The following is a 13901-nucleotide window of genomic DNA, read 5'->3' as shown; positions in this document are numbered from 1 at the left end:
GAGTGTTGGTCTAAGTCTGTGGCAGTTTGGTATACTCTTTTTTTAAAAAAAAAAACCCTTTTTCAAAAATAATAATTTCTCTATTAAATTTTGTGCCAAACTTTAAGTTTGGTGTTTTCTTGTTGATTTCGCTTTGGTTTTCGAAAATTTTAGTTGGTTTTCTAAAAATTTTAAGTTTGGTGTTCTTTCTTCATGTTCTTGTGAGTCTTCAAAGTGTTCTTGAGTTTTTCTTGTGTCTTGATCTTAAAATTTTTAAGTTTGGTGTTCCTTGGTGTTTTCCCTCCAAAATTTTCAAAAACAAGGAGCATTAGATCTAAAAATTTTAAATCTTGTGCTATATTATTGTTTTTCTCTCTCCTCTTTAAATTCAAAAATATCTTTTCTCTCTATTTTAAAGCAAATTTTTGAAACTTACCTTTAAAATTCAGATTTTTTTTAAAATTTAAAACCTTTTTCAAAAATCATCATATCCTTTTCAAAACTTCCTAACCACTTTCTCTCTCCTCATTTTTTCGAAAATTTTCAACCATTTTTGTTTATTTTATTTTAATTTATTTCATTTTTGAAATAAATAGATAAATAAATAAATAAAAATAAATTTTTTTATTTGACATCATCTCCCTTTCTCCATCATGGAGCTAAGTGGAAATGAACAGTCCAGGAGGACTCTGGGGTCATATGCTAACCCCTCTATTGCTTCATATGGGAGTAGAATCTGTATACCCTCCATTGGAGTCAGTAGCTTTGAGTTGAATCCTCAGCTCATTATCATGGTGCAGCAAAGTTGCCAGTATTCCGGTCTTCCACAGGAAGAACCTACAGAGTTTCTGGCACAATTTTTATAAATTGCTGACACAGTACGTGATAAAAAAATAGATCAGGATGTCTATAGACTATTACTGTTTCCGTTTGTTGTAAAAGATCAAGCTAAGAGGTGGTTAAATAACCAACCTAAGGCCAGCATAAGGACATGGAAACAGCTGACAGAAAAATTCCTGAATCAATACTTTCCCCCAAAACGGATGACACAGCTAAGGCTGGACATCCAAGGCTTTAAACAAGGAGATAATGAATCTCTTTATGATGCCTGGGAGAGATACAGAGAGATGCTACGAAAATGCCACTCTGAAATATTTTCAGAGTGGGTTCAGTTAGACATTTTCTATTATGGGCTTGCAGAAGGAGCTCAGATGTCTCTAGATTACTCAGCTGGTAGATCTATCCACATGAGAAAGACAATTGAAGAGGCTCAAGAGCTCATTGATACAGTTGCCAGGAATCAGCATCTGTACCTAAGCAATGACTCTTCCATGAAAGAAGAGGTTAAAACAGTAACTGCTGTATTCAATCAATAATTGGACTTTCTAACAAAGCAGTTAGCCGAATTCAAGGATAAACTACAAGAGACAAGGTTGGCTAATATAAATATGGAAGAACAATTGAAGCAAACAAAGCAGCAGCTGTCAAGACAAATAACAGAAGAATGCCAAGCAGTTCAATTAAGAAGTGGGAAAACATTAAATACCCCACCTCAAGGCAGTAAAGAGCTAAGGAATGAGCAAACCACCCAAAATTCACCTGAGGACAGTAAGAGCCCAGGGAAAATTAATTCTGGCATTAAAACGCCAGCAATCTGGTGGAAGGCTGGCACTGAACGCCCAGACCATGCCCAAGACTGGCGTTCAACGCCAATAACAAGCAAGGACTGGCGTTCAACGCCAGAAACAAGCAAGGATCTGGCATTGAACGCCCAAAATGGGCAGGATCTGGCGTTGAACGCCCAAAATGGGCATAGTTCTGGCGTTCAGACGCCAGGAACAGACAAGGAGTTGGCGTCTAACGTCACTCCAGCTTCTAACTCTGGCACTCAACTGCCAGTGAGGGATCAGACACGCACAAGTGCTGATGACAACCCCTCTAAAAAGGCTTCTTCAACCACTTCTGTAGGCAATAAACTTACAGCAACTAAGGTTGAGGAATATAAAGCCAAGATACCTTATCCTCAAAAACTCCGGAAAGAGGAGCAGGATAAGCAATTTGCTCGCTTTGCAGATTATCTCAGGACTCTTGAAATAAAGATTCCATTTGTAGAGGCACTTGAGCAAATACCTTCTTATGCCAAGTTCATGAAAGAGATCTTGAGTCATAAAAAGGATTGGAGAGAAACAGAAAGAGTTCTCCTCACTGAAGAATGCAGTGCAGTCATTCTAGAAAGCTTTCCTGAAAAGCTTAAAGACCCTGGGAGTTTTCTGATACCATGCATATTAGGAGGTAACTGCACCAAGACAGCTTTGTGCGATCTTGGGGCAAGCATCAACCTAATACCTGCATCCACTATCAGAAAGCTTGGCTTAACTGAAGAAGTTAAACCAACCCGGATATGTCTCCAACTTGCTGATGGCTCCATTAAATACCCATCAGGCGTGATTGAAGACATGATTGTCAGAGTTGGGCCATTCGCCTTTCCCACTGACTTTGTAGTGCTGGAAATGGAGGAGCACAAGAGTGCTACTCTCATTGTAGGAAGACCCTTCCTAGCAACTGGACGAACCCTCATTGATGTCCAACAAGGGGAAATAACCCTGAGAGTCAATGATGATGAGTTTAAGTTGAATGCTGTCAAAGCCATGCAGCATCCAGACACATCAAAAGACTGCATGAAAGTTGATCTTATTGACTCTTTGGTAGAAGAGATCAACATGGCTGAGAGTCTCGAATCAGAGTTGGAAGACATCTTTAAAGATGTTCAGCCTGATTTGGAGGAATCAGAGGAGATTAGAGAGCCTCTGAAATTTCCTCTGGAAGAGGAAAAACCTCCTAAACCCGAGCTCAAACCATTACCACCATCCCTGAAATATGTATTTCTGGGAGAAGGTGACACTTTTCCAGTGATCATAAGCTCTGCTTTAAATCCACAGGAAGAGGAAGCACTTATTCAAGTGCTAAAGACACACAAGACGGCTCTTGGGTGGTCCATAGGTGACCTTAAGGGCATAAGCCCAACTAGATGCATGCACAAAATCTTATTGGAGGATAATGCTAAACCAGTGGTTCAACCACAGAGGCGGCTAAATCCAACCATGAAGGAAGTGGTGCAGAAAGAGGTCACCAAATTACTAGAGGCTGGGATTATTTATCCTATTTCAGATAACCCTTGGGTGAGCCCTGTCCAAGTCGTCCCAAAAAAGGGAGGCATGACAGTGATTCATAATGAAAACAATGAACTGGTTTCTACAAGAACAGTTACAGGGTGGCGCATGTGTATTGACTACAGAAGGCTCAATACAGCCACCAGAAAGGATCATTTTCCTTTACCATTCATAGACCAGATGCTAGAAAGACTGGCAGGTCATGATTATTACTTCTTTCTGGATGGCTACTCAGGCTATAACCAGATTGCAGTAGATCCCCAGGATCAAGAGAAAACATCATTCACATGTCCATCTGGAGTGTTTTCTTATAGAAGGATGCCATTTGGGCTATGTAATGCGCCTGCAACCTTCTAGAGATGCATGCTCTCTATTTTCTCTGATATGGTGGAAAAATTTCTGAAAGTCTTCATGGATGACTTCTCAGTATATGGAGACTCATTCAGCTCCTGTCTTGATCACCTGAAACTTGTTCTAAAGAGATGCCAAGAGACCAACGTAGTTTTAAACTGGGAAAAATGTCACTTCATGGTGACTGAAGGGATTGTCCTTGGGCATAAAATCTCAAACAAGGAAATAGAGGTGGATAAAGCAAAAATAGAGGTAATTGAAAAATTACCATCACCTGCCAATGTTAAGGCAATCAGAAGCTTTCTGGGGCATGCAGGATTCTATAGGAGGTTTATAAAGGATTTTTCAAAAATCACAAAACCTTTGAGTAATCTGCTAGCTGCTAACACGCCATTTGTGTTTGACACAGAGTGTCTGCAGGCATTTGAAACACTGAAAGCTAAGTTGGTCACAACACCAGTTATTTCTGCACCAGACTGGACATTACCATTTGAGCTAATGTGTGATGTCAGTGATCACGCCATTGGTGCAGTATTGGGACAGAGGCATGACAAGCTTCTGCACGTCATTTATTATGCTAGTTGCGTTTTAAATGATGCCCAGAAAAATTACACAACCACAGAAAAAGAATTACTTGCAGTGGTTTATGCCATTGACAAGTTCAGATCATACTTAGTAGGATCAAAAGTGATTGTGTATACTGACCATGCTACTCTTAAATATCTACTCACAAAGCAGGATTCAAAACCCAGGCTCATCAGATGGGTGTTGCTTCTGCAAGAGTTTGATATAGAAATAAGAGACAGAAAAGGAACAGAGAACCAACTGGCTGATCATCTGTCCCGGATAGAGCCAGTAGAAGGGACATCCCTCCCCTCTCTTGAGATCTCTGAAACTTTTCCAGATGAGCATTTATTTGCCATACAGGAAACACCCTGGTTTGCCGATATTGCAAACTATAAAGCTGCAAGGTTCATACCCAAAGAGTACAACAGGCAACAAAAGAAAAAATTAATCACTGATGCAAAGTACTACTTGTGGGATGAACCCTATCTCTTTAAGAGATGTGCAGACGAAATAATCCGTAGGTGTGTTCCTAGAGAAGAAGCACAGAGGATCCTATGGCATTACCATGGATCTCAATATGGAGGCCATTTCGGAGGTGAGCGAACAGCCACCAAGGTCCTCCAATGTGGCTTCTATTGGCCCACACTCTATAAAAATTCCCGAGAGTTTGTACGTAACTGTGACAGTTGCCAAAGAGCTGGTAATCTGCCTCATGGTTACGCCATGCCTCAACAAGGAATCTTAGAGATTGAGTTGTTTGACGTCTGGGGAATTGACTTCATGGGACCTTTCCCACCATCATTCTCAAACACTTATATTCTGGTGGCAGTTGACTATGTATCAAAATGGGTTGAGGCCATTGCCACACCCACCAATGATACTAAAACAGTGCTGAAGTTCCTCCAGAAATATATCTTCAGCAGGTTTGGGGTCCCTAGAGTACTAATCAGTGATGGGGGCACTCACTTCTGCAACAAACAGCTTTACTCTGCCATGGTCCGGTATGGGATTCGCCACAAGGTGGCGACTCCATATCATCCACAGACTAATGGACAAGCTGAAGTCTCTAACAGAGAGCTAAAAAGAATCCTAGAACGGACTGTAAATACCCGTAGAAAGGATTGGGTGAGAAGCTTGGATGATGCTCTGTGGGCATACAGAACAGCATTCAAGACTCCTATAGGGACCTCTCCATACCAACTGGTCTATGGTAAGGCATGTCACCTGCCCGTGGAACTGGAACATAAAGCCTACTGGGCAACCAGATCCACTGGGCGTTGAACGCCAGTAAGGATAGCCATCTGGGCGTTAAACGCCAGATTTACAGCATTCTGGGCATTCAGAAAAACGCCCAGTAACAAAGGACTTCCTGGCGTTCAACGCCAGAAAGAAGCAGCAGCTGGGCGTTGAACGCCCAGGAGAGGCAGCATTTGGGCGTTGAACGACCAAAACATGCAGCGTTTGGGCGTTCAAATGCCAGGATGGTGGGGAGGAGGTAAAATCATTTTTTTCATATTTTTTTTTATTCTAATCTTAATTTTCATGCTTCAATTCATGATTTCTTGCATAAACATGTTAAGAACCCTGATTTCTAAAACCCCTAATTTCTAAAAACCTACCTTAAAAATATCAAATATATCTTAATCCATAAGCACCAACCCTCTTTTTCAATCCAATTCAACTCTTTTTCAAATTTTCAAAACAAATCTATCTTTTTACTCTAAAATCTTCTCAACTAATATCTTTTTCAAATCTTCACATTATCTTTTTCAAAAATTAGATTTATCTTTTTCAAAAATCTTTCATATCTTTTCAATTTTAAACTATATCCTCTCTTATCATATCTTCTATCTTATCTTTTCCAAATCAATCTTTTTTATCATATCTTATCTAAATTTTTGAACCCACCCCCTCCCTTTAAATATGGGTTCGGCCTCCCTCCCCTTCCATTAACAATTGCACCTAGCTCTCCTTCTATCCCTCTCCTTTATTTTCTTTTGCTTGAGGACAAGCAAATCTCTAAGTTTGGTGTGTTTATCCGTGATCACTAAGAGCATGGCTCCTAAAGGAAAACAAGCCACTTCAAGAGGCAAGAAAGAGAGCGTTCCAAAACCACTTTGGAATCAAGGGAAGTTCTTATCTAAAGAACATTCAGACCATTATTATAAAATAATGGGTCTAAGATCAGTGATCCTGGAAGTTAGATTCGATCTGAAAGAAGACGAATATCCGAAGATCCCAGAGCAAATCCGAATCAGGAACTGGGAGATCCTAGCCAATCCTGAAACGAAAGTGGGAAGGAATATGGTCCATGAGTTCTACACTAATATGTGGCATACAGACAGGCAAAGATTATCTGGATCTGATATCTATGACTATCAAACCATGGTCAGAGGAAAGATTATTCATACCCACCCTGACAAGATCAGAGAAATCTTAAAGCTACCTCAGCAAAAAGATGATCCAGACTCCTTCAATAGGAGAATGATGAGAACAAACAAGAGCCTGGATAAGATTCTAGAGGACATATGCATCCCTGGAGCCAGGTGTACCACCAGCACGAAGGGTGTTCCTAATCAACTCAAAAGAGAAGATCTCAAACCAGTGGCCAGAGGCTGGGTGGACTTCATTGGGCATTCTCTGCTGCCCACTAGCAACCGTTCTGAAGTCATTGTTAAAAGAGCAGTGATGATCCATTGCATCATGATGGGAAAAGAAGTGGAAGTTCATCAACTGATTTCAACTGAATTCTACAAAATTGCTAACAAAAATTCTAAAGAGGCCAGGTTGGCTTACCCAAGCTTGATTTCTATGCTCTGCAAGGACGCTGGAGTAAGGATGGGAATAACTGAGTATATCTCAATTGAGAAACCAATCACCAAAGCATCAATGGAAAAACAAGTACAGGATGACCCCATCAAGAAAAAAACACAGGAATTTCTCCCAGAAATCTCTCAATCTGAATATTGGGAGTATCTTGAAACATTAGTTACCAAGATGCAAGAAGCTATGGAACAAATAATAAAGGAACAGAAGGAACAAAGTCAAATTCTTTGCTATTTGATTAAAGAACAGGAAGAGCAAGGGCGTGACTTGAGGGAATTAAAGCGCCAGAAGTTATCTCTTGAAGGACCAAGCACCCCACAGATCCGAGGAACATCCACTTCCTAGAACAAAGGTTGTTAAATTCCAATTTCTGCTTTAACTCTGTGATAGTTGTCGTTATAGGAGTTTACCTTAGGAGTCATATAGTAGTAATTAGTGTCTATTTTGATTTTATCTCCAATTAAGTTATAGTCTATTTTTCTCATCATCAGCAAACATGAATAAAATAGCAGATCTTTTGAATAAGAGGCAATCAAAATTTGAGTTTTAATAAGAAAAATTCTAATTAGTAACATGTGGTGGCAATGCTTTCTGTCTTCTGAATGAATGCTTGAACAGTGCATATATCTTTTGAATTTGTTGTTTAAGACTGTTAAATATGTTGGCTCTTGAAAGAATGATGAACATGAGACATGTTATTGATAATCTGAAAAATCATAAAAATGATTCTTGAAGCAAGAAAAAGCAGCAAAGAACAAAGCTTGCAGAAAAAAAAATTATAGCGAAAAAAAAATTTTAGAAAGAAAAAGAAAAGCAAGCAGAAAAAGCCAAAAGCTCTTAAAACCAAAAGGCAAGGGTAAATAAAAAGGATCCCAAGGCTTTGAGCATCAGTGGATAGGAGGGCCTAAGGGATAAAATCCTGGCCTAAGCGGCTAAACCAGGCTGTCCCTAGCCATGTGCTTGTGGCGTGAAGGTGTCAAGTGAAAACTTGAGACTGAGCGGTTAAAGTCAAGGTCCAAAGCAAAAAGAAGAGTGTGCTTAAGAACCCTGAACACCTCTAATTGGAGACTTTAGCAAAGCTGATTCACAATCTAAAAGGGTTCACCCAATTATGTGTCTGTGGCATTTATGTATCCGGTGGTAATACTGGTAAACAAAGTGCTTAGGGCCACGGCCAAGACTCATAAAGTAGCTGTGTTCAAGAATCATCATACTGAAATAGGAGAATCAATAACACTATCTAAATTCTAAGTTCCTATAGATGCCAATCACTCTGAGCTTCAATGGATAAAGTGAGATGCCAAAACTGTTCGGAAGCAAAAAGCTACTAGTCCCGCTCATCTAATTAGAATCTGAGCTTCACTCAAAAACTCTGAGATATTATTGCTTCTTGACTTATTAGTCTTCTATTTTATTTGTCTAGTTGCTTGAGGACAAGCAACAGTTCAAGTTTGGTGTTGTGATGAGCGGATATTTTATACGCTTTTTGGGGTTAATTTCATATAGATTTTAGTATATTTTAGTTAGTTTTTAGTTTATTCTCATTAGTTTCTAGGCAAAATTCATATTTCTGGATTTTACTATGAGTTTGTGTATTTTTCTGTAATTTTAGGTATTTTCTGGCTGAAATTGAGGGAGCTGAGCAAAAATCTGATTCAGGCTGAAAAAGGACTGCTGATGCTGTTGGATTCTGACCTCTCTGCACTCAAAATGGAATTTCTAGAATTACAGAAGTCCAAATGGCGCGCTTTCAATTGCGTTGGAAAGTAGACATCCAGGGCTTTTCAGAAATATATAATAGTCCATACTTTGCTCAAGGATAGATGACGTAAACTAGCGTTCAACGCCAGTTCCATGCTGCTGTCTGGCGTCCAGCGCCAGAAACAAGTTACAAAGTGGAGTTCAACGCCAGAAACAGGTTACAACCTGGCGTTGAACGCCCAAAACAGCCCAGGCACGTGAGAAGCTTTAGTCTCAGCCCCAGCACACATCAAGTGGGCCCCAAAAGTAGATTTCTGCACTATCTATCATAGTCTACTCATTTTCTGTAAACCTAGGTTACCAGTTTAGTATTTAAACAACTTTTAGAGATTTATTTTGTATCTCATGACATTTTAGATCTGAAATTTATACTCTTTGACGGCATGAGTCTCTAAACTCCATTGTTGGGGGTGAGGAGCTCTGCTGTGTCTCGATGAATTAATGCAAGTATTTCTGTTTTCCATTCAAACATGCGTGTTCCTACCTAAGATATCCATTCGCGCCTAACTATGGAGAAGGTGATGATCAGTGACACTCATCACCTTCCTCAATCCATGAACATGTGTCTGACAATCACCTCCGTTCTACATCAGATTGAATGAATATCTCTGAGATTCCTTAATCAGAATCTCTGTGGTATAAGCTAGATTGATGGCGGCATTCAGGAGAATCCGGAAAGTCTAAACCTTGTCTGTGGTATTCCGAGTAGGATTCTGGGATTGGATGGCTGTGACAAACTTCAAACTCGCGAGTGCTGGGTGTAGTGACAGACGCAAAAGGATAGTAAATCCTATTCCGGTACGACTGAGAACCTGCAGATGATTAGCCGTGCGGTGACAGCGCACCTGGATCCTTTTCACTGGAAGGATGGATGGTAGCCATTGACAACGGTGATCCACCTACACACAGCTTGCCATAAGAGGACGTGCGTGCGTGAATCAGAAGATAGAGGAAAGCAGAGATTCTGAAGACAAAGCATCTCCAAAACTCCAACATATTCTCCATTACTACATAACAAGTAACCTTTAATCCATGCTCTCTTGTTTATTCGCAATTCAACTGATAAATATAATTGACTTCCTGACTAAGAATTGCAAGATAACCATAGATTGCTTCAAACCAACAATCTTCGTGGGATTCGACCCTTACTCACGTAAGGTATTACTTGGACGACCCAGTGCACTTGCTGGTTAGTGGTACGAGTGTGAAAAGTGTGATTCACAATTTGTGCACCAGGTATTGACTTCATGGGACCTTTTTCACCCTTATACTCCAACACTTATATCTTAGTGGCAGTTGATTATGTGTCCAAGTGGGTGGAAGCTATAGCTTTGCCCACCAATGATGCCAAAGTGGTGATGATCTTTCTTCAGAGATATATTTTCAGCTGGTTTGGTGTCCCAAGGACACTTATTAGTGATGGTGGAAGTCACTTCTGCAACAGACAGCTGGACTCACTTCTGCAGAGGTATGGAGACTGTCATAAAGTGGCAACTCCCTATCACCCTCAAACAAGTGGATAGGTTGAGGTTTCTAACAGAGAACTCAAGAGGATTCTAGAGAAGACCGTCAGTATCTCACGGAAGGATTGGTCTAGGAAGCTTGATGATGCCCTCTGGGCATACCGGACAGCATACAAGATTCCTATTGGCATGTCCCCTTATCAGTTGGGCTATGGTAAAGCCTATCACTTGCCAGTTGAGCTGAAGCATAGAGCGTACTAGGCAATCAAATTTCAAAACTTTGATGCTCAAGTTGCAAGAATAAAGAGGATGCTTCAGTTGAATGAGCTTGATGAATTCAGATATTCAGCCTATGAGAATGCCAATCTCTATAAGAAGAGAACTAAGATATGGCATAACAAGAAGATTTCCATCAGAGTCTTTGAGCCAGGTCAGAGAGTGCTTGTATTCAATTCAAGGCTCAAACTCTTTTCCGGGAAGCTAAAATCCCGGTGGTCAGGATTGTTTGTGGTAACTAGAGCATCACCATATGGTCATGTAGAAATTTAGGAGGAGAACTCTGACAGAAGGTTTACAGTGAATGGCCAAAGGTTGAAGCACTATCTTGGAGGCGAGATTGATCGCCAAAGGTCCAGTCATCTGTTGAACTAGCAAAACTGACCGTCAAGCTAGTGACGTTAAAGAAGCACTTGTCGGGAGGCAATCCGATGTTTTTGTATCCTTCAGTTTGATTTTTTTTACTTTGATTTTTATTTATTTAGTTTTGTTTTGTTTGAGTTTTGGACACCCTGGAAGAAGTTGTTTCGCACTGGGTGGCACCTAACTTCAAAACCTCAAGTTAGGCGCCACATATATGCTCAATTTGGGGGTTACTCACTGGAGGGGTGGCGCCTAACTTCACCCCTTGAAGTTAGGCGCCAATGATGCGTACAAATTGAGGATTGCTCCCTGCCTGGTCCACGCCTAACTCCACCATCTCAAGTTAGGCGCCAGGGTTGCTTTCCACATCAAGTTAGGTGCCCTACATAACTCAAGTTAGGCGCCACACCAGACCATAGAGGGGCATCACATACGAGAGGCATGAAGTTGGGCGCCACATGCTTCAAGTTAGGCGCCATGAGGGAGAGAAGCATATGAAGTTAGGCACCAGGTTTCCTAAGTTAGGCGCCATGTGGGAGTTCGCACTCAAGTTAGGCGCCGTATTGCCCAAGTTAGGCGCCAACCCATTGCTCCCCACTATTACCTAACCGAATCAAATAAATTTTGCACCAAATCCTTTCCAATCAATTCCAAGATACCCCCCATTCCCAGATATCTCCACCTATGATCCCTTGTCACCTTCATTCATTCCTCCAACTCCAACCCGTGAGACCCTCCCCTTCCCAAGACATACCCATGAACAACCTTCTTCGAACAAGGACCCCAACCCCTGCCCATATTCCCTGACCCCTACACGCCTACTTCCCTGTTTCCTTTACCCCTTCCCCGCCAACCCATGAACCATTCCCTTCAATCCCTTAGACCAACCCATGACCATTGACCCCAACGAATCCCACCCAACCCTCTTTATAAAGCCCCCTCCCCCAATTCACCCTTCTCCCCACACAGCAACACTCTAAACCCCCTTCTCTTCCTACTACCAATCCCTTTTCCCTTTAGCCCCTCTCTAAATGCAAACCACATCCCTCATCCTCTTTGAATTTCCTTCTCCACCATAACAACAACACTAACCCCTCACCTTAAACCCCATCCCCCATCCTATATTCAACCGTGTCCCCCCTTTCTTCTTCTTTTCTTTTTCTTTTTTTTTTTTCTGTCTTTATTCAGTTCGAAATAAAAAAGAAACAGAAATAAGAAATTTTAAATTTAATTTTTCTTTTCCTCTTTTCAATTCCTTCTTTCATTCATCTTTGTCTTCCCCTTTGTATTTTTCTAATTTGCTTGAGGACAAGCAAAAGTTTTAAATTTAGTGTTGTTGCTTCGCTTGTTCTTTTTCTGTTCATTGTAATGGCACCAAAAACTAGTACGCCCTCAAAGAAGAGGAAAGGCAAAGAGCCAGCCACCAGTTCTCATGATGCACACAGATTCTGCTCCAAGCTCTATGAGGAACACTTTTATGAGAACACTTACAAGAAGGATGTGACTCCGGAAGTGAGGTTTGCACTGCAACCGGATGAATATCCAGAAATTCTATTTCAAATTCAGAGGAGAAGATGGCATTTTCTGTGCAACCCACACACGGAGGTTAGACAACTGATGGTTCAGAAATTTTATGGAAATCTCTGGGTCACTTACAAGGATGTTGAGAGGGTCAATGAAAAGAATTATCAGAGCTATGTAAGAGGAAAATTCATTAATTTTAGTCCAAAAAATGTCTGCCGGGCCCTCCATCTGCTGTGTTCAGATCATATGTCTGTCTGTTACAGTGAGAGGATGCATAGAGATTAAAAACTGGAACAAGTATTGGAAGAAATATGTATTCCAAGTTCTCAGTGGAAAATGGGTGCAGAAGGGAATCTGAGCCAACTGAAGAGCACTGACCTTCTCCCTATAGCTAGAGGATGGTTAGACTTCATCCGAAGTTCTATCATGCCAACTTGCAACCGGTCTGAATGCACTGTAGACCGGGCTGTCATGATTCACTGTATCATGAAAGGAAAGGTGGTAGAGATAGAGGATATTATCTTAGAACAGATATATAACATTGCCTCTAACTCCCTTAAGAAGGCTAGACTTAGTTTTCCACATCTGATTTACCGCCTGTCTGAAGTAGTAGGGGTAAAGGTGGATAATGACTTCGCCATTCCTATTGAGAGACCAATTACCAAGAGACCATGGAGGCTCATAGGGAACAGTAGAGGGTCCCCAGAGAAGAGCAAGTTGATGAGGAAGCTCAACATGACTAGCCCCATTGCCTCAGGGACACCACTTCCCACCACAGGAATACTGGCAGCAGCTCACTTCCTCTATTGTGCAGATGAGGATCACGCAGGATAGCTGTTGGCAGTAGTACACTGCATCTATTGAGAAGATGAAGGTGACACAAAATAATCATTGGGAGTATCTCACCACCACCCTTGATCAAATGAGAGCTGCTCAGGACTCTCAGCGCCAGAAGATTTCCCAACTGAGATAGGATTATAGCCGCCTGAGAGGACCATATGGATCACAGCTAGATGAGAGAGATCCCCACCAGGAGATTTCCCAACTGAGATAGGATTATTTTGCCATTACTATGTTATGTTCTTATTTTCTACTGTTTTGTCTTAGTTTCTGCATGATCCTTTATTATTTCAATTTCTAGGTTCTAGTTTGATTCGCTATTTTAATTCTATATTTGTTTTTAATTCTGAAAAGTGTCTCATGTATCGCTCACTGAGCTTGAATTCAAAAGAAAAAGAAAAAAAAGAAATGATGTATTATATGAGAAATAGAGTTTATATCAAAGAGTAGTCTTATTTACTTAAATGTGGTGGTATTAATTGTGATTCTGAATGCATGACATGAACAGTGCATATTCGAGTTTGAATTAAAGAACGTTGATGTATGAGGAACCGGAATTTAGAGAACTATTATGAGTTCTCTGAAGTAAACAAAAGCTTAATCCTTGAAGCAAAAGAAACAGCAAAAAGAAAAATAAAAGCAGGGTCCAAGGCTCTAAGCATCAATGACTACGGAGTTCAGACATGATTAAAAGCTCAAAGCGTTATTTTTCTAGTAGTATGCTTGTGGTTAGGCACGTGACTTTATTAAAGGCAAAATGCTGGGGGTGATTTTTGAGCTT

The 13901-nt window shown here is 40.8% G+C and overlaps 1 pseudogene; it reads left to right on the top strand.

Moving 5' to 3' along the window:
• Positions 1 to 12124: 12124 nt before the first annotated feature.
• Positions 12125 to 13334, top strand: LOC148576250 (uncharacterized; annotated as a pseudogene).
• Positions 13335 to 13901: the final 567 nt, after the last annotated feature.

This window comes from Arachis ipaensis, chromosome B1, assembly GCF_059453495.1.
Source record: "Arachis ipaensis isolate K30076 ecotype BB chromosome B1, ASM5945349v1, whole genome shotgun sequence".
In the NCBI taxonomy this organism is placed as follows: Eukaryota; Viridiplantae; Streptophyta; class Magnoliopsida; order Fabales; family Fabaceae; genus Arachis; species Arachis ipaensis.
The sequence above is the reverse complement of the archived record's forward strand: the minus strand, read 5'-3'. Positions and strand labels throughout refer to the sequence as shown.